The sequence below is a fragment of the Anabrus simplex genome, chromosome 1 (assembly GCF_040414725.1).
Source record: "Anabrus simplex isolate iqAnaSimp1 chromosome 1, ASM4041472v1, whole genome shotgun sequence".
Taxonomy (NCBI): Eukaryota; Metazoa; Arthropoda; class Insecta; order Orthoptera; family Tettigoniidae; genus Anabrus; species Anabrus simplex.
The window spans coordinates 604,567,677-604,589,088 of record NC_090265.1 but is presented as its reverse complement, the minus strand read 5'-3'; the positions used below and the strand labels follow the sequence as shown (position 1 = coordinate 604,589,088).

The following is a 21,412-nucleotide window of genomic DNA, read 5'->3' as shown; positions in this document are numbered from 1 at the left end:
TTGTGCTTCTGTTAAGTGGTGGGGCCCGGGTGGTCGCCCATTCGGATACCAACCACGCTTCGGACATGCAACACGGACTGGCTAATCATTTGTATCGCTGATTTAATTTAGCGAATGTGAGGTGTTAATCACACTTGAAAATAATTTAGAAGAGCAGTGTGGTGTTACAGCATGTTGTTGCACATCGCCTCGGTGATCCTTGCTTCTAATGTTTCAAGAAGTTTTGTAACGAATAGTCTGTTACAATGTAGAAACTGTTAACAATGATTGGCCTCGCTATGCCGCACCACTTCATAGTAAAACTTTACAATTTCTTGTTGAGCCCTGGAGCTTTCAATCACAGAGAGGCTTATTACTTTAAATTTAGAAGAAAAAGTTAAGTGATGAACTATTGACCGCGTAAGGTAGGATTAGAAATATGCATACAGTTGATGAGATTGTTGTCGACAGATGTGGTAGGAACGCCAATCAGTGTGTCATATGTTGTACGTCCGGTGTCGCGTGGGTACCAGGTGTCGAATTACTAGTAGCTATTGTCCACGTCGCAAAGTGGATTATAAACTTGGGTATGGTGGTCCCTGGACAGCCGCCGGGTGTATGATCTGATTAGGGAGCTAGCTCGTAATTACTGCCGAGGACTAGCAGGGTTGTCAGGGTAAAGGCGAACGTACTCTTGCTTCTTCAGCGAACTGTATTTTCCCCCATATGAATAAAATTCTGTTCCATAATATTGCTTCCTTGTGAGGACTTCACGTTATCATTACTTAGTCCAGATTTTGACAAATGTCGTATGTCTTAGAGCAGGGGGTCATCCGAAAATTTGTGGAACGAAATAGTGTCATGTGACAAAATGCGCGACGTGATGTTATCGAGCAACAGTACCTTGAGAGCTGCTCAGGCTGTCGATTTCTCTGTCATGGTCATCCATTCATATTTCACATTACAGCCTGCACAGTTGCTAGGTAACATTGGGTCACGCACTAATATTTCTTGACGCAAATTATCATATGACTTCCAGCGTTAAGACATATTTCTGTGGCTTGGTTCTAAAAGGGCCAATGTCATTTTTTACAGAAATTGAGATATTAACTGATACAAACGCGTTTTATCCTGGCTTGCAACATGTTAAAAGGGCCAATGTCTCTGTTAAGTACTAAAGGAACAGTTAACGTTTAATTAAATAAGCCCTTGCCAATAATGTTAGATTACCAATAAAGATTAGAGACCTGGCAATTTTTAAAGAGAAAAAATTAGCGTTTAATAAGGTGACTTCCACAAAGAATGTATAAAGTTATTTAAAGTTAGTTGTTGAAAACAATAATTGGAAAACTATAAGCAAAACTTCTAATGCTCATAGTGCAAAAAACAGGTTTTTTGATATTGGCCCTTTTAGAACCAAGTCACAGATTTATGTCAAAATAAAACAGTATATTTCTGTACTGAAAATTTAGTTCTCTGTAGGCTGTAAGTTACGAATACCCCTACGTATTTGGTTTGTTTCATATCTATGTATTTTTATAATTACTTATTTAATGCTGTAATTATTCACTACATAGAGAAAAATGCAGTTTGAGCTCAAGATTATCCCTAGATACATTCTGGACTTCTCATATTCAATTAGATAATAATAATAATAATAATAATAATAATACAATTGGTATTCAGCAAGTAAAATAATTTACTTATGCCGCAGGCGAAGAATTCACCCACGGTATCCCGTACTAGTCGTATGATGCGACTAAAAGGGGCGACCAAGGGATGATCAAATTAGAACCATGAGAATAAATGTAATACCATCACGGGGTGAACACCATGGGTCGCCTTTACTTGCGAGTAGTACCACTATGTTAGGTACATAATAAGTTTGTGATTAGTAGCAAGTCTGTGAATCAGGATGGGTTTTACAGTACCCGTGATTAGTATAGTTACATGCGGAACACCACGGGCTTGCGTTGCCTGTAATTATTACCATTATGTGAGAAACACCACGGGTTCTGGGCGTTGCCTGTTATTAGTACCCACTATGTGAGGAACACCACGGGACAGTACGAGTCCCTGTGATTAGTACACCTATGTGAGGAACACCATAGGTTTGCGTTAATACCATCGGTCTGCGTTACGTGTGTGTATTACATTACCTGTGAGTAGTACCATAATGTGTGGAATACCGCGAGTCTACGCTAATTTTGATTAGTACCACAACTTGACAAATACCATGGTTTTACTTTACTAGCGATAAGTACCATTATGAGGGACCGATGATCTGGATTTTGGACCACTTTAGACAACAAGCATCATGGATTCAGGATTGTGCTCTAGAAGCAGCCTCTTGGTCAGTAATGCTATTGCTTTAGCTAGTTTATGGGAATGTGGGGCATTGTGGGTCGGATCCACTGATTGTTTTAAATTTATATTCATCTATTCATTCTTCGCCACCACGTTTTGTATTCTGGTCAGTGGATGATTCTGGACTTTTAAATCGTCATTACATTTCGTCTCATTTCGTACCATTAGGGGCCGATGACCTAGATGTTAGGCCCCTTTAAACAACAATCATCATCATCATCATCATCATCATAATCATCTTCATCATTTACTTATCTAAGCCCAACTGAAATCAAATGTCGGAAAGCTCAAGCCAAAAGAGCTTTTATGCCAAGAAGAAGCATCCTGTGCATTTCCACCATGGTACTTTCGCTACGTCTGAGGATCTTCAGAACATTCATCTGGACTATATTATTATATACATCAGAAGCTTTGGCATTAAATAAAAGCGATACCTGCAGACTTGAGGTATTTTAAAATGTGGTTCTGTAGACGAACGCTTAAAATCTCATGGACTGCACGAATATAAATTTCCCAAGTGTTACAAATAATGATGAAGCAGAGGATTTTGTTGCTCAAAACAATTAAAAACCAACGCTTGTCGTGGTGGGGCCATACACTACGATACTCAGTGATGGTCAAAATTATACAAGAGGACTACATTAACGGAAAGAAATCAAGAAGAAGGCCAAGAAAAACGTTTAAAAATATAACAAGGAAGAGAAAGGCCAACGATCGCGCCATCTGGAAAAAAAATCATGGCAACAGACCAGTCTCAGAATTGAAAAGGAATGGAAAAGAAAACTTCGATTTCACGCCATTTTTGGTGTCGATTTGGACATCCTGTTTTACTCTATCAGATGGCAGAGTAACGGGTCTTTCTTGGGTGACCTGTGGCTGACATTCAATTACCTTTTATTTTTATTTATTTTTACATGAACACCAAATGTGGTATCAAGCCATGATCCTACGACTTGGAGTGCTAAATAGAGTTTTTCCACACTTGAAAAATCCAACTACCTCTACCAGATTTGCACCCACAGTCTTGGGATCTGGAAGTGGATTCTATCACTGATCCACAGAAGTACGTGTTGGTTGTGGTGAAGTTTTTCTAAGAGGGGATAAAACTGGGCAACGAAGAGGTTTGAATCTTCAAAGAAAGAAGGCGTAGGAAAATGAAAGAGAGATCATCTAGACGTCGGAAACTTAATACGCCCGGTTCGCAAGAAAACATGCGTTGATACAAGGGCATCGGATATGAAAACTGAAAGTGTGGAACTTGGCAGAAGTAACCAAAAGCAATAACAGACCCATGGTCCCAAGTTGGGTTCCTGTCTCTTTAGATACGCAGCATATACCACGGATTTATTAAATTGTCTCCATCCACTGGGAGCTGAAGCAAGTAAGCTTGTAGTTTTATATGACTGTCGATATCGCTATCACAGCCAAGGGACATTCACTTTTATATGAAATGAGGCCATACTTTTTCATTTTCAAAACCGCACTTTTACTGCTTGGGATTCGACCCACATCTGTCATATTAATTCCTTGCTCACCCTTGCAAGTGTCCTCTTGTCATTGTTCCCACCTGTTCATACTTAGGTAAAAGCAAATATTTCCTATCTGTTTTCACCAGAATATCATTAATGCGACTTGAATCCTCATAGCTTTGCAAGGGTGTGGGAGAAGCACTGATGGAAGCACTGAGAAGAAAGAGGAAAATATATCGGAGATTGAAGGTATCTGGGAAAGAAAGGAGTGTTTTTTGTAAACCTAACACCATGGAGGTAGGAAGAGAACAAGAAATAAATAAGAAATAACAGTCTTACATACGGTAGGTAGGTGGAAGTAAAGCTAGATTTAGCTTGCGCCCTGTGATCACATCTCCTGTTATTATTTGAGAGTGCTTGGAGTATTAATAACAATAATCACATTGTAATTTTGAAAACATTTCTTAGCAAACAAGAAGAGGTCCCCATACTACGAAAAACGTAAAATTAAGCAACAATTGTGCCGAAATATTAAGGGATAAAGGGCCCGGAGAGATTTCAAATTATGCGTCTTGGGTAGCTATATCAAACTTTAAACAATTCTGAAATCACTCCCTGCCCAAATGCAGGTCCGGAAAAACAGCCTAACATCGCTTGTTTCTCTGCTCGTTTTCCTTTTTATTCAAATCCTAGACAAATTAACTTATTTACATAATTATTTCTGTAATATGTTTCTTGGTTCGGTACCCTCTGGCGTATTTTTTGATTTTTGAAAAATGTGCACAACACCGAATCTAGTTACAAGGGCTTAAGTGAAACTCTACATTGACTCACATTAGCGCTCATAGCGGTGCTTAAGTGAAATTCTGCATTGACTCACATTAGCGCTCATAGTGGTGCTTAAGTGAAACTCTACATTGACTCACATTAGCGCTCATAGTGGTGCTTAAGTGAAACTCTGCATTGACTCACATTAGCGCTCATAATGGTGCTTAAGTGAAACTCTACATTGACTCACATTAGCGCTCATAGTGGTGCTTAAGTGAAACTCTGCATTGACTCACATTAGCGCTCATAGTGGTGCTTAAGTGAAACTCTGCATTGACTCACATTAGCGCTCATAATGGTGCTTAAGCGAAACTCTACATTGACTCACATTAGCGCTCATAGTGGTGCTTAAGTGAAACTCTACATTGACTCACATTAACGCTCGTAGTGGTAGAAAAAGGTAGACTGTTAAGAAAAGGAATGATGAAGAATGTATTCTCATTCTCTAGCTGATATCTCTAGGATGTGTTTTCAACATTGATTTCCTTGCCTGAAGGGCTGGAACTATGGATTTTTCGAAAGAAGCTACAACGAAATAAACTTACGCTGAAATCTCTATCTTAGAAGAAAGAGGAAAAGAAGTCAAAGAATGCAGGTATCTGGGAAAGAAGGGCGTTTTTTCGTAGACCTAACACTGTGAATGAAGGAAGAGAACAAGAAATGACTAAATGAGGCTGGAGGAACCATGAAAGCGAAGAGTCTGACTTAGGTAGGTGGAAAGTAAAGCTATATTCAGCTTAAGCCCTGCGATCACAGCTCATGTAATTATTTTAGAGCGTTTAGAGGATTACTAATAATAATGTCACGTATTTTAATATTTGGTTCCTTGGTCATGAAGGCGAAGGAGTGCTCAATTCCTCGTAAGGAAGTTAAGAAATTTAGGATCCACTTTTTGACTTCCGGAGATGCACGTCACTTTGGGGTTCACACAGCCTACACCAGAAATTACTATCTAGCGGCAAAGGCTATCAACTCAATATATATTACTTAATGCCGAAGTTAGGAATGATGAAAGTCTTTTATCTTCTACTTCTTCGGAGTCCTTCATGGGATGTACAGAGAGTTTCTCCCGTTTTGTTATTTTGAGCTTTGGAAAAGTATACAAAATACTACCCGGAATTCTGGTGATATAAACAAGTTTTGTGATTGGAATTCGCTAGCACGTGACTGTCAGCCATCACAGCTCTGTCTGTCTTCTAATACATTCACACTGGCTCGTCCCATATCATGTTACCGCAATGAATAGCGCCTGGCGACGTGGAAATGAAATATATACGTATTGAACCGTTGAAAACCTCCCCGCATGTGGAATAGTTTGGAACAAGGCTCTGTGCACGCAAAACAAATGACTGGCACCGATAATGCGTATGGATTTAGTTGATTCAAACCTTCATCGGAAGTTTATGACCGATTGAACATCCGTTCGCACCAATCACAGCGATGCATTGGGTTGTGCGATTTACGATTTCACAGCACACCGGCAGTGATGGGATTAACGAAATTGCTGGATTTGTGTGGTCGAGACCAGCTCTAGTATTGATAATGCACGTCATACTAGGGATTTCATCTGCCTCCATTGAGCCACGCTTTCAAAGTAATACAAGTGCCCTCCTCTCTGCTGAGGGGAAATTTCTTGTTGAGTTGTCTCATCATTGCAAAGGTTCCAATTATCCCCATAGAATTCTCTTTTACGACACATTTTCCCATGTCTATTTGGAATCGGTAGAGCCTTCAAGTTCCATTCAGGACGTGACCAGGGTTTTTTTGGATTGGGTGGCATTCCTGTCGCCATGCACTGTCACCAGGATTTGAACTCGGGATACTCATATTGGAAGCCAAGTGTTCAAACTACTGCGCCAGCGCGGCGCTCTATCTATACGGGCTTTTGGCACGCATCTAGCGATTAGAAATTGTATACCACCACCTCTGCTACCTCGTATATACTCGTACGGAACTTGACGAATACCGGAAGATCTCAGTAGACATTACAGCGCGCGGAATTCTGAAAAAGAAGACTTTTGCGTTTATAATATAAACTTTTGCTCGCTTCCTCTTATGCGAGGAAATTTATTTTGTTGCAATTTAAAGAAATGATTATTGTTTATATATCTAAGGCTTTTAGAGGTAGCCTCTGTGGCTCAGACGGCAGCGCTTCAGCCTCTCACCGCTGGGTTCCATGGTTCAAATCCCGGTCACTCCAAGTGATATTTGTACTGGAAAAAGCGGAGGTGGTACAGGTTTATCTCCGGGTACTCCGGTTTTCTCTATCATCTTTTATTGCAGCAACATTCACCAATATCATTTCATCTGTTAGTCATTAATCATTGCCCCAGAGGAGTGCGACAGGCTTCGGCAGCCGGCACAAGGTGGGGGCTTCGTTCATTCTATCCCTGACCCGGTCATTGATTGGGGAACATGATCTAGGTTTTCATTTTCAAGGCTTTTAGAGCCGGGAGTGTCCTAGAACATGTTCAGATCACCTGGTACAGGACATTTTATTTGATGCCCATGGCCGAACTGAGCGTCTGATTGTGAGGTGATTATCATAATGAGTGAGGAAGATAGAGTGAAACCCGATGACGGGACATAGACACCGAGCGGTCTATACAAGGCTTAACGTCCCCATCCGACGGACAATGTCGTACGCTCTCACTCCATATGAACACTGTTCAGAGGTGTGTAAATGCATCTAGGCTATTTGAACGCAATCTAGTGATTATAAATTGTATACCACCACAACTTCTACCCTGCCGGCCAAAATTGTGATGGTATTTTTTTTCACCAACTGGATCGAACGGGTTAACCACGGTGTCAGACCGTAGCGACTTGACGCCTTAACTATAGTGGCCTACAGAATTGATGAACACTGTAAACTGTATCGAAATGCGCTCCATACATTTTTAATAATGTAGGAACACGTTTGTCTCTGTTCAGTTGTTGATACATTTCCAGAACGTTGAGATAATTTAATTTAAGGCATATGACACCACGAGGGGTGGCCTGGACGAGGCGGTAAATGTGCTCGGTTTACACGGTAGGACGCGGGTTCGATTCCCCGTCGGGAAGTCGAAAATTTAAGAAACGAGATTTCCACTTCCGGAGCTCCACATGGCCCTGAGGTTCACTCAACCTACACCAAAAATGAGTACCAGGTTATTTGCTGAGGGCAGAGGCGGCCGGGCGTAGAGCTAACAACTCTACCCCACTAAGTGTCGAGGTTACGGATGGTGGAGTCCTTTACCTTCCACCCCTCCAAGTGCCTTCATGGCCTGTACGGAGATTGCTATATGACACCACGATCTGAAAGAAAATCAAAAGCATGTGTGGTGATAGGACCTCTGATGGCTTTGTATTCCCCACGCAGCGAGCAGAAAGTACTTAAGACATTCGCTGTTTTAACGAAAGAGGTTTTGGAATAATTCTCTTTGGTAAGGTCAAATGCAGGCTGAGATGTGAAGTATTGATGGAAGGCCATGGCATACAAATACATGCCCTATGCAGCTCTATTTTTTCAGTTCTATGGTCTGTACAGTTCTCAAGGTACTCTTGCTAGGTAACATCGCATTACACGACACTATTTTGTTACACACATTTTCGGATGATTCCCACCTCTGACATGTTTTTCTCAAAAGGAACCCCACAGTGGACCTGAGTGTGGTCTCATAGACCCGCGAGAGAAGTCGCTGATTCATTAATAGATTATCAGGATTGTTTCTCATCTCCCACTTGACATGCTGATATAAAACGAAGTACAAAGTAATACTGGATGCCTGTTTCAATATTGGCAAAATTAATGAAAAATGATTAGCAAATTTCGTGTTTACTCAGTCCAAACAGAACGAAAGCAAAACTTTCAAAACCGATGGATATAATCTCTGCATTGTGTACACTATCAGTTCTCTCAAAATAGCGACAAAGAGTCCAAGCTGCTTTACGTCGCACAGACACAGGTAGGTCTTATGGCGACGATGGGAGAGGAAGTGGGAAGAAAGCGGTTGTTGCCTTAATTAAGGTACAGCCACAGCTTTTGCCTGGTGTGAAAATAGGAAACCACGAAACACCATTTTCAGGGCTGCCGACAGTAGGGTTCGAACCCACCATCTCTCGGATGCAAACTCACAGCTGCGCGCCCCTAACCGCACGGCCAACTCGCCCGATCGACACATAATGAATTTACGAACTGACGCTACATTCTTATTATGTTGATAAAGTTGAAACCTATGGAATCTGTTCATACCAGACTGCTCTTCAAATTTCGATCCACTGTGCCACTAAATTTAACAAATAATTGTTTCTGTGCGGCATCACGCATCTTCGCCTTTAAACTTCAATATTTCAAAAATACAGCCAACATTACCCTAGTAAATTAATCCTTAATCTCTTTCTTTTCTAGTTGTTTTACGTCGCACCGACACAGATAGGTCTTACGGCGATGGAACAGGAAAGGGCTAGGAGTGGCCTTAATTAAGGTACAGTCCCAGCATTTGCCTGGTGTGAAAATGGGAAACCATGGAAAACCATTTTCAGGACTGCCGACAGTGGGGTTCGAATCTACTATCTCCCGAATACTGGATACTGGCCGCACTTAAGCGACTGCAGCTATCGAGCTCGGTACGTTACCCTAGTAAATTAATCCTTAATCTCTTTCTTTCTGGAGGGTTACGTAAGGGACTGGGAACACGTAAACTAGTGTTTCCCGATTAGAAGGCCTGATATTCCTTAAAATAATTGTTTTAACTACTACTAATTTTCAATTCCATTACTTCAACAATAATTTTAGTAAAGCTTTAGTTTCAAACAATGAATATTGTATGTTTTAATTTAACCCTGTATAATCCTAACGTGAGTCCACGTGCAGGGCACTACTTTCCTCCACTGTTAATTTTATGTATGAATTCAATACCCAGTTTACAAAAGAGACAACATCCAGAAACGTAGTGGGCAACTATCCAGAGTTCAAGCGAACTAACTGCAATCTAGAACGATTGGTTGAAGTTTATATAGCTTTCGATTTGGTTACGAAATCTAGCCTTCAGACGCCTATCTAGAAAACAGGAGCATGGATCCCTCTCAACACTATTTTAGAATAGTTCCTTGTGGACCATACGGATATCCCGAAAAAGTCCCAAGGAAAATATAAAACGGAAAGATACTGAGAGGTGCCAACTTGAATTCGGATCACTACCTTTCATATGTCAAACTGAAATTCTGGCCGGAAACAACAGATGGTAGAGAAGTCCTAGGACTCCTAAACGACTTAGGGAACAGCCAAGATGTAGTAAAAGTAGTCAGATATGGGGACCAACTGAAAGAGGGCCCTAGTCAAGGCGCCCAGTGAACTCTCATCCGTCTAGTGGACCGAAGATTGTGATTATACAACAGCCCAAAGGCAAACAGCATAGTTGAGATGGAATTTCCTGAAGGCCAAGGAAAACTGGGAAATAAATTTGAACACAGGAAGATCACGGTCATAATAATCCAAGAAATCAAACGAATCTTCACACACAACCAATAGACCTAGATCGAAGATAATTTCACTGAAAATAATTCCGGGGATTTTAACAAATCTTCCAATGAGAATCTCAGTAAATACACCCTACCGAGCCATCACTTTACAGATTCGTAAGACAAGCTAGTTTAAAACAACAAGGAACTGCCATTTCCTATCAGAGTACTTTTTCGAAAAACTTTTATCAGGGCGTCGACCCTGTGGATCTTTTGCCCCTACTGGCACCATATTGTATGAACCTGCGTGTAGTTGGAATGGCGGTAGTGTGGAATGTTGCGTGTGAGGAAAGGAAGATTAAGGACATCACAAACACCCAGTCCACCCTGACCCGGTCGGGAATCGAACCCGGGGCCGCCGGGTGACAGGCGGACGCGTTGCCCCCTACACCGCGGGGCCGGACAGGAGAGTACTTTACTGCTCATTTTTTATCCACCCAGTGAAAACTTTGATTATTAGCAAATGGCACGAAACCAGGACTCGATAACTTATTCGGTAGAAGAAGTTCACCAAATCATCCAGCTACTCAAGAACAGTAAGAAGGTTCGAGAGGATTCCATTGTGACTCCACAAGTGTGCCGGTATCAGGACAGTGAACAAGCTGAGATAATTAAGAACATCTGGCAAACGACGAAATTGCCATCTGACTGTACTTGAGCTTTGATCCACCCTTTCAACAAATAGGAGACCTTAAAGACGTGAATAACTAGCAAGGAATATCTCTCCTCCTAGTAACGTACAAGGATCTGTCTAAGACCTGACTAAAAAACGGCAGAGACTCAACTGGGTTGTCAACTATTTAACACCAGGCAGGTTTCAGGAAGAACTATCCTGTGCTTAGAAAAATCTGATTACGGTACTAGTCTACTCCGAGATCAGACAAGATGGTGGTCACTTTTGTTGATTTTAGAAACACCTACGATTTCTTGAACAAATAAACCCTTGGTAAAATTTTCAAAGAACTAGGACTAGATAAAATACATGAAGACTTAATCTACAAATCATAACTGGCACACTCTCCAAAAACAAGAAACCTTCGTGATCAGAACAGGGTCAGACAATGTGACGGATTTTCCCCAACCCACTTCAGTTGTGTCCTTTAAAAAGTCGTGAGAGAACATCGCAAGAAAATGGTGCACTTGGGTGTCAAGTTCATTCATTATCTGGCGTTTTCAGACGACATGGCACAGATCTTGAGTTCGTGGAATTATTGGCAATCCAGGTAAATTGTCTCAGAAGGCAGGTGGCCGAAACAAGTGTCTGAATATCCCTCAAGAAAAAGAAAGAAGTTAAAGGAAATACTTCACCAACATCAAAGAGGTTAACGGAGATGTGTCACTGGAACAAGGTAAAATGAAACGAGTGCAGATATTTCCTACCTCAGAGACTGGAATGAACCTTGATTATCAGAGAAAATACTCGTAACCCTCTTTGCGGGACTCAACAAGCTGGGACTAAGCCACCGACTGATTCAAAACAGCTACAAAAACTGATGCCTCTCACGCAATCTGTGGTATTACACAACAGGTCGGTATGCCATGGAGCGTCCGTCACTAAAGAGAAAATATGATATTGCAAAACTGGGAGTCAGAAAAGAAGAATTCCCATAATGATCGTAAGTCCGGTACTCGGAAGATGGAAAATCACCGGAGACGACACAATTCAGAGCTCTACACCGAGATAGCAAGACTCTCGGACTGCGCCAGGAGAGGAGAAAGTAGCTTTCAGTAGTCATATCGCAAGTGTGTGTCCCAAGACACCGACCAAACGCCTGTTCCTCTTCTGGCGAAGCAAGAAAATCTGCACCACCTGGCTCATAGAGATTGAGGACATATAATACCTAGCGGTTTTCGGAAAAAAGAAGAATAAGAAAAAGAATGTGCCTCCTAGTCAAAGGAATGAAAGGAGCCATGCTGTGAGAAGATGTGACAATCCTGGGTAATGATCAAAACACAGCGGCTGAACTAGCGTGGTCCCAAGCGGACCCTTTTGAAAAGAAGAATACAAATTTATGAAAGAATCAAGTTTTTGACCTATAAAATTGTACTTATTCTCATAACAGCCGTAGGATTGCAATCTTAAAATGATAGACTTCAACACTACCATCGGAAACATTTAAGATGTTTTTATTTTTTTCCTTGTCTTGCTTCTTATTAAACATTTTCATATTAGGGACTACCATAATTAGCACCACGGCCGCTAGATTATCAGTCGTAACCATTTCCTACCCCAGTGTAGCCGAAATCTGTGACAGACTGGCTATTTAGTTCATGAACTAGTCACTTTTTTTTTTTGTTATTTGCTTTACGTCGCACCGACACAGACAGGTCTTATAGCGACGATGAGGCAGTAAGGGGCTAGGATGGGGAAGGAAGCGGCCGTGGCCTTATTTAAGGTACAGCCCCAGCATTTGCCTGGTGTGAAAATGGGAAACCACGGAAAACCATTTTCAAGGCTGTCGACAGTGGGGTTCGAACCCACGATCTCCCGAATACTGGATACTGGCCGCGCTTAAGCGACTGTAGCTATCGAGCTCGGTGAACCAGTCAAAAAATCTGGTATAAGATTATAAAGAATTTGAACCAATCACAGCTGCTATTGTCGCAGTGTTATGGTTTTCGTTTTATCAGTTTCATTTCATTGCTCACATCATGCACGTGCTTATATGTAAATTTAACGGAAGTATTTTACTGGACCTAGTGAGTTGGCCGTGAGGTTATGGTTGCTCAGTGGGTTCGTTCCCCACTGTCGGCAGCTCTGAAGATGGTTTTCAGTGGTTTACCATCTTCACACCAGGAAAATACTGCCTCTGTACCTTAATTTAATTCCACGGCCACTTAATTGCCCTTTCCCATCCCATGGTCTCCATAAGACATACCGTATCTGTGTCGGTGCGGCGTGAAGCAAATTGTAAAAAAAAAAAAAAAAAAAAAGTTTTAATTGGTCTATACACCAGCTGTTTTTATTAACACATATGACCAGAGAGTGCGCAATTAACAGGGCTTAACTATTTTATTTCGATGAAACCGACAGCGGACATATTGGTCGGCTGCGGTTCAAAGAGTTTAAATGGAAAAATGAAACATATTTCCGTGCTGAGCGTTTTGTTCTCTCAAATACCTGTGTACAGTATTTAACTTGCTTTATATTTAATCACTTTTATTATAATTTATTATAATCTCTTGAGATACACTCTGGAGCTATAATTTTATTAAGTTACTACAGATAAAATAAAAAGATTATAAGTCAATTCAGTGGTTAATCCAGAGGATGCCGTATTTTCTTCCGTGAGAATTGTTTAAAGAAAAGCCCGTTTTCTTCATTTATTGAAAAACTTAGGAAAGATTCGAAGAAACTTTAGGTTTTCTTCTCTCGGCTAATTTGGCTGCGGGAGTGAAGCTGTGTTGCAGGTTGCAGGCTTGCAGGCTACAAGCGGTGTGAGTCGCGCTGCGGTTCAGCACTATGGTTTGCGGCCGGGCTGGCGGTGAAGCTGGGAGAGTGGGGTCGGGGATTACTAACAATTAGCACGGCAGCTGCCTGCATTCATGGCTGTGTCATGTGACCCAGTACAGCCGAGCTCACGGGAATGCACCCACTGCCTTCAAGAAATTTCACAAGAGGTAGCAAAGTAAGATTTTTTGAATTTCCAAATCTGATGGGGAGAGACGTTGAGGTATTTAAAATGAAAAACATACCTTACATTTTTTTATAAGGATATTAAGACAAGAATTGTTCACTAATAATAATAAACTTCCACGGTTTTCAAAGAAGCTGAGGTGTAGCAATTTTGATCCACTGGTAAATATACCGACAAAATGATGGCGTATTTGAGCACCTCCAGATGGCATTGGACTGAACTGAGATCTAACCCACCAACTTAAGATACATAATTATTATAGTGAGGGCTTCATACTCGACAGGTACTGACATTAAAGTTATTCTGGCTAAGGCATAAGGCTTTTGAGATCTAAAATGATTAATGTTTGTGTACATCGGATGTGGGAAGCACAAACATTGTATTTATATCTGTTGTTAATGTTATTGAAGGAACTGGGTATATTTGTATCAGTATCCAAAATCTCTCTCCATTCTAAAATCAACTCGTCAAAGTACATTATAATTTCTTTCTTTCCTAATCCCTTTACCGTCCAGGGTTGGCTGTTGCCTCGGACTCAGCCAGGGATCCCACCTCTGCCGCTTCAACGCCAGTGTCCTGGACTTTGGGTCCGGAGGATACAACTCGAGAAGAGGAACTGGGTCCTTGTGGGGGGATGGGAAGGTTGAAGTGATAGAAAAGAAACAGTGAGGGAAGCGGCCGTGGCCTAAACTTGGGTACCATCCCGACCTTTGCCTAGAAGAGAAGTGGAAAACCACTTCGAGGATGGCTGAGTTGGGAATCGACCGACCTCATCCCCACTACTGATTTCACCTCCCGAGGCTGAGTAGACTCCGTTCCAGCCCTTGTACCACTTTCCAAATTTCGTGGTAGAGCTGGGAATCGAACCCGGGCCAACGGGGAAGGCAGCTAATCACACTAACCGCTACGCCACACAGCCATACAAAATATACTGTATAATACCAGTCATTATTTATAGCATCAAATTAATAATAATAATAATAATAATAATAATAATAATAATAGTACGACCCCATTTACCGTGTGCAGAAATTTTGATTTGATGCCACTTAGCTTCCTGAGGGACAGTTTCGAGATTACGTTTTATTCAATCATTTGCCGGAAAACTTGGAAACTTTTATGCAGACTATGGTAGGGATTTTGGTCATATTTTTTTTTCAGGATGTCAGCACAAATACTTTACCCGCCGTCATTGTAAAAATAGTGTGCTGAATCGACTTCTTTTAAAAGCTGCCACCACTGCCGTGTCTGGATCCACTACTATGAGACTCAAAGGCCGACTCTCGACCATTCTTCCATAGAGTTGGTATTGGCTTGGGAAGTAGGTTTGATGTTTTTCTGTACCTGCTGCAGATTTTATGTTGTAGACGCCTGTTATTTATAAGGAAATTTTATGAATATAGCTTATTAATTGGCTGAGTTTTCTTCATACAGTCTGCTGCTTTGTCGTTTGTATCTGCCCCTATGAGTCTTCTTCATAATTAAAAAGAGAGCATATTAATAAACAATATGTGAAAAACTGAGATTTATACTTAATTTTCTTAAATTAATTTTGAATATAGATTTGAATATAGCTTAATTTTCTTATGAAAGAAAATACTAGTGTATTTATTTACTTGGTGGAAACTGGGGTGCAGAGAAATATTATATACGTGGCATTTTTATTTATTTCAGAGAACTGACTACCTACATCGAGTAGCCTATGTCATATGGGTAAGTTGAGAAGATTTGAATAAGCCTACTCCTCATGTCCCAGTATATGTTTACTTCTGCCCTCTGTGCAGGTTGTTCTGTCCTAGTCAAAGGTTTAATACACTGCCGGAAAAAAGACCTAACACCATGAAGGGGTTGTGCTAGATTAACGAACGTTGGTAGACTTGTTTATAAATCTGAAAGATGACGTTGATTCAAATTTCCCGCAAATCGCATTGGCGCTAGTAGCGGCCCCGTGATGTTGCACATCAGGTTTGTTTAAATGCAGGCTGTACTGTGCGAGAGCGTTAGTTACCTGCGAGATTGGACGTAGTGACTATGAGTGGGTCAAGAATACCTTTACGACGACGAGAGACCAGTATTAACAGCTCACCGTGGTTGAACGAGGCCGTATAATAGGGCTACGTAAAGGTGAATATTCCTTCCGCGCTATTGCAGAACGAATTGGCAGGAATGTCTCCACTGTGAATGCGTGCTGGAAGCAGCGGTCAAGAGAAGGTACACTCGCAAGAAGACCGGGATCCGAACGTTCCCGTGGCACCACCGAGAGGGAGGACCGCCGTCTTGTGCGTACGGCTATGGCGCCGTCTGCGACTTCAGTGGTTTCAAGCGAGAGCTCATTGGAGGATGGAATGGAGGTGCGTTGTGATTTCCGATGAAAGCCGGTTCTGCCTTGGTGCCGGTGACGGCCGTGTGTTGGTTAGAAGGAGGCCAGGTGATCGCCTGCATTCCACCTGTCTGCGGCGTCGGCACACTGTATCTACACCGGGAGTTCTGGTCTGGGAAGCAATTTCCTATGACAGCAGGAGCACTCGTGTGGTTATCCCACGCACCCTGACTGAAGATATGTATGTCCGTCTGGTGATTAGACCTGTTGTGCTGCTATTCACGAGCAGCATCCTTGGGGGTGTTTTCCAACAGGATAATGCACGACCACATTCCGCTGTTGTAACCCAACGTGCTCTACAGAGTGTCGACATGTTTCCTTGGCCTGCTCGATCCTCTGATCTGTCCCCAATCGAGCACGTATGGGACATCATTGGACGACAATTCCAGCGTCATCCACACCTGGCATTAACCGTCCCTGTATTGACCGACCAAGTGCAACAGGCATGGAACTCCATCCCACAAGCTGACATCCGGCACCTGTACGACACAATGCAGGCACGGTTGAATGGCCTGCATTCAACAGTCAGGCGATTACACAGGTTATAAAATGGACCAGCATGGCACATTTGCGATGGCTTTCCTTGCGGGGATATTAACTTGTAGTTGTTGTTGTTGTTTGAGTCATCAGTCCATAGACTGGTGAGTGCTACCCTATCCTGTGCTAACCTTTTCATCTCTACGTAACTATTGCATCCTATATCTGCTCTAATCTGCTTGTCATATTCATACCTTGGTCTACCCCTACCGTTCTTACCACCTACACTTCCTTCAAAAACCAACTGAACAAGTCCTGGGTGTCTTAAGATGTGTCCTATCATTCTATCTCTTCTTCTCGTCAAATTTATCCAAATTGTAGTATTGTACCTTTAATCAATTAAATATGTTACCTCGACAAATATATTGCCAAAATGTCCGTATTCCGCATTCCTTATTTCACGGTGTTTGAATATTCTTTTCCGCCAGTGTATGTTTATGTTGCAAATACTATTATTAATGTTAAACAATTAATTGTTTAACATTAATAATTGAATTTTCAATACGGTCAAAATGAAAATAATCACTTGCAAATACTATTGTCAAACATCTGACAACCGAAAACTTATTTAACAGACAAGGGCAAGTAAATAGCACATTATGCAACAAACCTAAAATGGCAATAATTAAGGCATGAGTATTTTTATAAAACAAGGAAAGCGAGTTTAAAAATTTCCATACGAGTGTCTTAGTTACCATTATAGCGAGTTGCATACGACTGTTAATGCTCGACGATAATTATAACTCTATTTTTTAAATATTCGTAAATTTCTGTTGAGATGTCACTTGACAGTTGAGTTTACTGAACAAAGCGCATGCGCTGGGTTATTGATTTTCCGTGAGTGGATCAGAGACCTTAACAATGGCATATGTTTTCAAAGCTATGATAGAAGGATATCATACCCTAGCTTTATTTCAAATACAAATTGTTTATTGTACAGTTGGTGAAGTGAACTTGCGGGAATGTGCCGTGTGGTTGTGCAATATTGGAAGTAGAAGGTGCATTGATGTTAATATGTGTGTCCGACATGTTTGATTTTGGAAACAAGTGCGAAGCTAGTGCGTTGAGCGTACGTGCGATGCTATCCTTACCTAATTGGTCAAACAGTTGTATCATAATGAAAATCTGAACTCTGATTGGTGGAGAACCTGTATCATAATGAAACTTGAACTATAATGAGCCGCATTAAGATTCGGTTTTTATATTTCAGCGTCGTCGAGCATAAAGTAAATTTGAACATTTTTGAATCTGTTAAGGTTCTTCTAATTAATTCAAGGAGAATGAATTAATGAATGCATAGAATTAATCGGTTTATAATGGGTCTTCCAATTACAGAAGATCAGTGACTGGGGGAAAATAATGTTGTTCTTTCCTAATACATGGGTATGTAATTTAAATACTAAAGATATAACGAAATATTAATAAAGTGATTAAATTGTAATGTACTTCCTGTGCTTATTTCCTGTGAATACTTTCTGGAAGTATCCCTTAATAATCTTCTATATAAATTTGTTATGGGTCCGCTGTCTGCAATTTCGTTTATTTGGCCGATTTTTCTAATATTTATCCGTTTTAGGTCAACTCAAAACCGTGACAGTGGCTTTCAGCTTCCGTGTCTCTTTGTCTGTTCCACAATTACGGCGAAACGACTCTATAGATCTCAACCAAATACTCATTCAGGAGCCGGTTTTGATATGTGCATTATTTTTAAAAAGTGATATTTGTTCGTCTCGTCGACCTCAGCAGATCTCTTGCCACTACTTTCACCATATGATAGGAACCTGCGTGTAAGTGTAATTGCGTAAGTGTAGAGTGTTGTATGTGAAGAAAGGAACGTTAAGGACGATACAAACACCCAGTCCCCAGGCCAGGGATATTAATGCATATTATTTAAAAATCACGCAACAGATGTGTGTTTATAGGGAAACCAAACAAGTTATTTGAAATTTTGTGATACGCTATTAATTTTCTGTAACATCTGTAAACTACATGTGAAATATTCCTTCATTTTGAATAATTCTTGTTATCTACATAATTTCGCTTACTCTTCAAATGACTGAGAAAATTATTATTTTCTGTGGGTTTCATGGTCTGAGTTGAGTGACGGACATTCTCACAGACCGACAACGAACCTACCGGTCACCATGGAAGCGTCTCTGGCTCCTTATCAGCAGGAAAGTAACATAATGCCATTTTCGCCATCATTGATCTAAATTCGTGGTTGTTCGTTGAATAGAAGGCGAGAGAGACGTCAAACTGCCATTCTGCGGGATATTTGAAGAATACCGAAGGAGGTTACAGTCGTCTTCGAGTAATACTGAGGGTGGCTGTTAATATTTCAACAGTGCCACGTAGTGAAGCCCATTATCTCATACCACAAGGTGTTTTCTGAAATTTGCTATAAATTTTACAGTATTTCTCTTCTACTTTCGTGTTCTGCTCTAATTTCTTGCCTCTGCCTTCCCTCTTCACGCTTAAGTAATAACACAAGTTGTCTTATCTGAATGCCTAAGATTCCCTGCTCCTAAATTTCTCCTTCTTTATTAAATCCGTAACTCATATCACAATTTAGCAAGGGACATTTCGTTTTTCCAAACATCCACATGGTATTTACATATTTGTCCTATCCGGCTTTCATCAGTTATGGCCCTATCTTCAGTTAATATCAGCTGTCTTAAATGTATTACTTTCTTCCTTAAATTATCCGTACGTAGGCGAGTGCTAATCCTGAAAGCTGGACTCTCTCTCTCCTTTGAGTGATACTATGCACTATTTCTTTCGTGCATTTTTTTCTTCGCATTCTATGATTTTGTCTATTAACTGGCATAACATACCGTTAACTGGATCTTATTTAGAGTCAGTAGGTAGGTTGTATTATTTTGAGAGTTAGTGCCTCTTTCTATGGCAAATAATAACCGAGCTACCCGTGGAAATTCTTCGTTCAAAGCCTAAAAATAACCAGCCCACGTCTAGGGCGTCTGAGAATGCTTTTGAATGTGAGGCCGGTTTGAATGTGATCGGATTTAGGAAGACATCAATTTGTGGAACGATGCTGATAGCAGGTGACGTTCAGCTCGTAGAGAGAACATAATTTAAAATCTAGGGCGTCTGAGGCTGCTTTTACGGATGTTGCTTTACGTAGCAAGGTTTCCTCGGACACCGAGGAGTCGGACGTTTTGTGCCGCAAGTGATCATTTATGTACAGGTAGATCTACCTACACAAGCTTTGCAGATTTCCAGCTTCCCACGAGCGACACCTCTTTACACACCATCGAAATGATGCAGAATCAAACCCACTGCCGGTTTTGAAATTTGGGGCTCAGCATAAGAACGCTAGTGTAAGCATTTCTTTCCAAGTATGGTATATTTTTCTAAAGCGATTACCTATAATTTCTCGAAATTCGTTATTTTTAAACCCCCTCCCCCAACCCGCAATCATGAAAGCGGACACAATTTGAAAGACAAGCTAGAAAACTGAAATTTGGCAAAATCATAGATTTTAGCCGGTGACCGACGACAAAATTCCAAGATATTCTAATGTGTTACTTTTGGCAGTGAAAAATATAGAAATACGAAGGCAATTTTAGTGACGGTGCAGACCTTCGTTTCGCGGTAATTAGTGAATAAACGGTTGGTCGTATTACAAAACAGATAGCACAATCGCAACTCAATTCGAAGAGAACTACAACTTTGGTCCTTTGCCTTTTTGTCTTACCTCTATCTTTTATACGTTAGATAGAGCTGCATTTCTCGAGTGTAGGTAAAGTTTGTATTTTTTTCACGTATAATTTATAGTTTGCAAGGAGGCCTCCATTGTAATAAAAACTCCCGATCTCGATTGTGACTAGCGGCAGGCAAATATGGCTGCCATTATAATCAAAACTCGCCAAATCAATTGTGACTTGCGTTAGGAAAATGGTCTGTCATTACAATGAAAGCGCACCAATTCCATCGTGAATAGCAGTAGGCAAGTGAGCCTGCCATTATAGTAGAAACGCCCGAACTCGATTGTGAATGGCAGTAGGAAACGTGGCCCTTCAGTGTGATAAAACCTCCCCAACACGCTCCTTAAATCGGAAACAACGTATGGGGTCCTCCCCGTGGCGTTTCTGGAATAACGGTAAGAGGCATCCAAATTAATAAAATCTTTCTCACTGCGTGCAGAGTAATTTACAAAGAAATGCGTAGCGAGGTTGTATAACCGGGCAAGAGACCACGCAGTCTGGGTCACGTAGCTGTCGGCTTGCATTCGGGAGATAGTGGGTTCGAACCCCACTGTTGGCAGCCCTGAACATGGTTTTCCGTGATTTCCTATTTTCAAACCTGCCGGGCTGAGTGGTTCAGACGGTTGAGTCATTGGCCTTCTGACCCCAAATTGGCAGGTTCGATCTTCGCTCAGTTTGGTGGTATTTGAAAGTGCTCAAATACGACAGCCTCGTGTCGGTAGATTTACTGGCACGTAAAAGAACTCCTGTAGGACTAAATTCCGCCCCTCGGCGTCTCCGAAAACCACAAGAATAGTTAGTGAGATGTAAAGTGAATAACATTATTATTATTATTATTATTATTATTATTATTATTATTATTATTATTATTATTATTATTATTATTATTATTATTATTATTATATCCGACTCGTTGGCTGAATGGTCAGCGTACTGGCCTTCGGTTCAGAGGGTCCCGGGTTGGATTCCCGGCCGGGTTGGGGA

General features: G+C 41.1%; 1 long non-coding RNA gene across 1 annotated transcript in view; it reads left to right on the top strand.

Annotated features, from left to right (window-relative positions):
• The window catches only part of LOC136870865 (uncharacterized), an 882,383-nt gene that overhangs the window by 482,357 nt on the left and 378,614 nt on the right, over window positions 1-21,412 (top strand). The window contains exon 5 of the long non-coding RNA XR_011018019.1: window positions 15,461-15,499. This is a non-coding gene — a long non-coding RNA (uncharacterized lncRNA). The remainder of the gene's footprint in view (window positions 1-15,460; window positions 15,500-21,412) is intronic.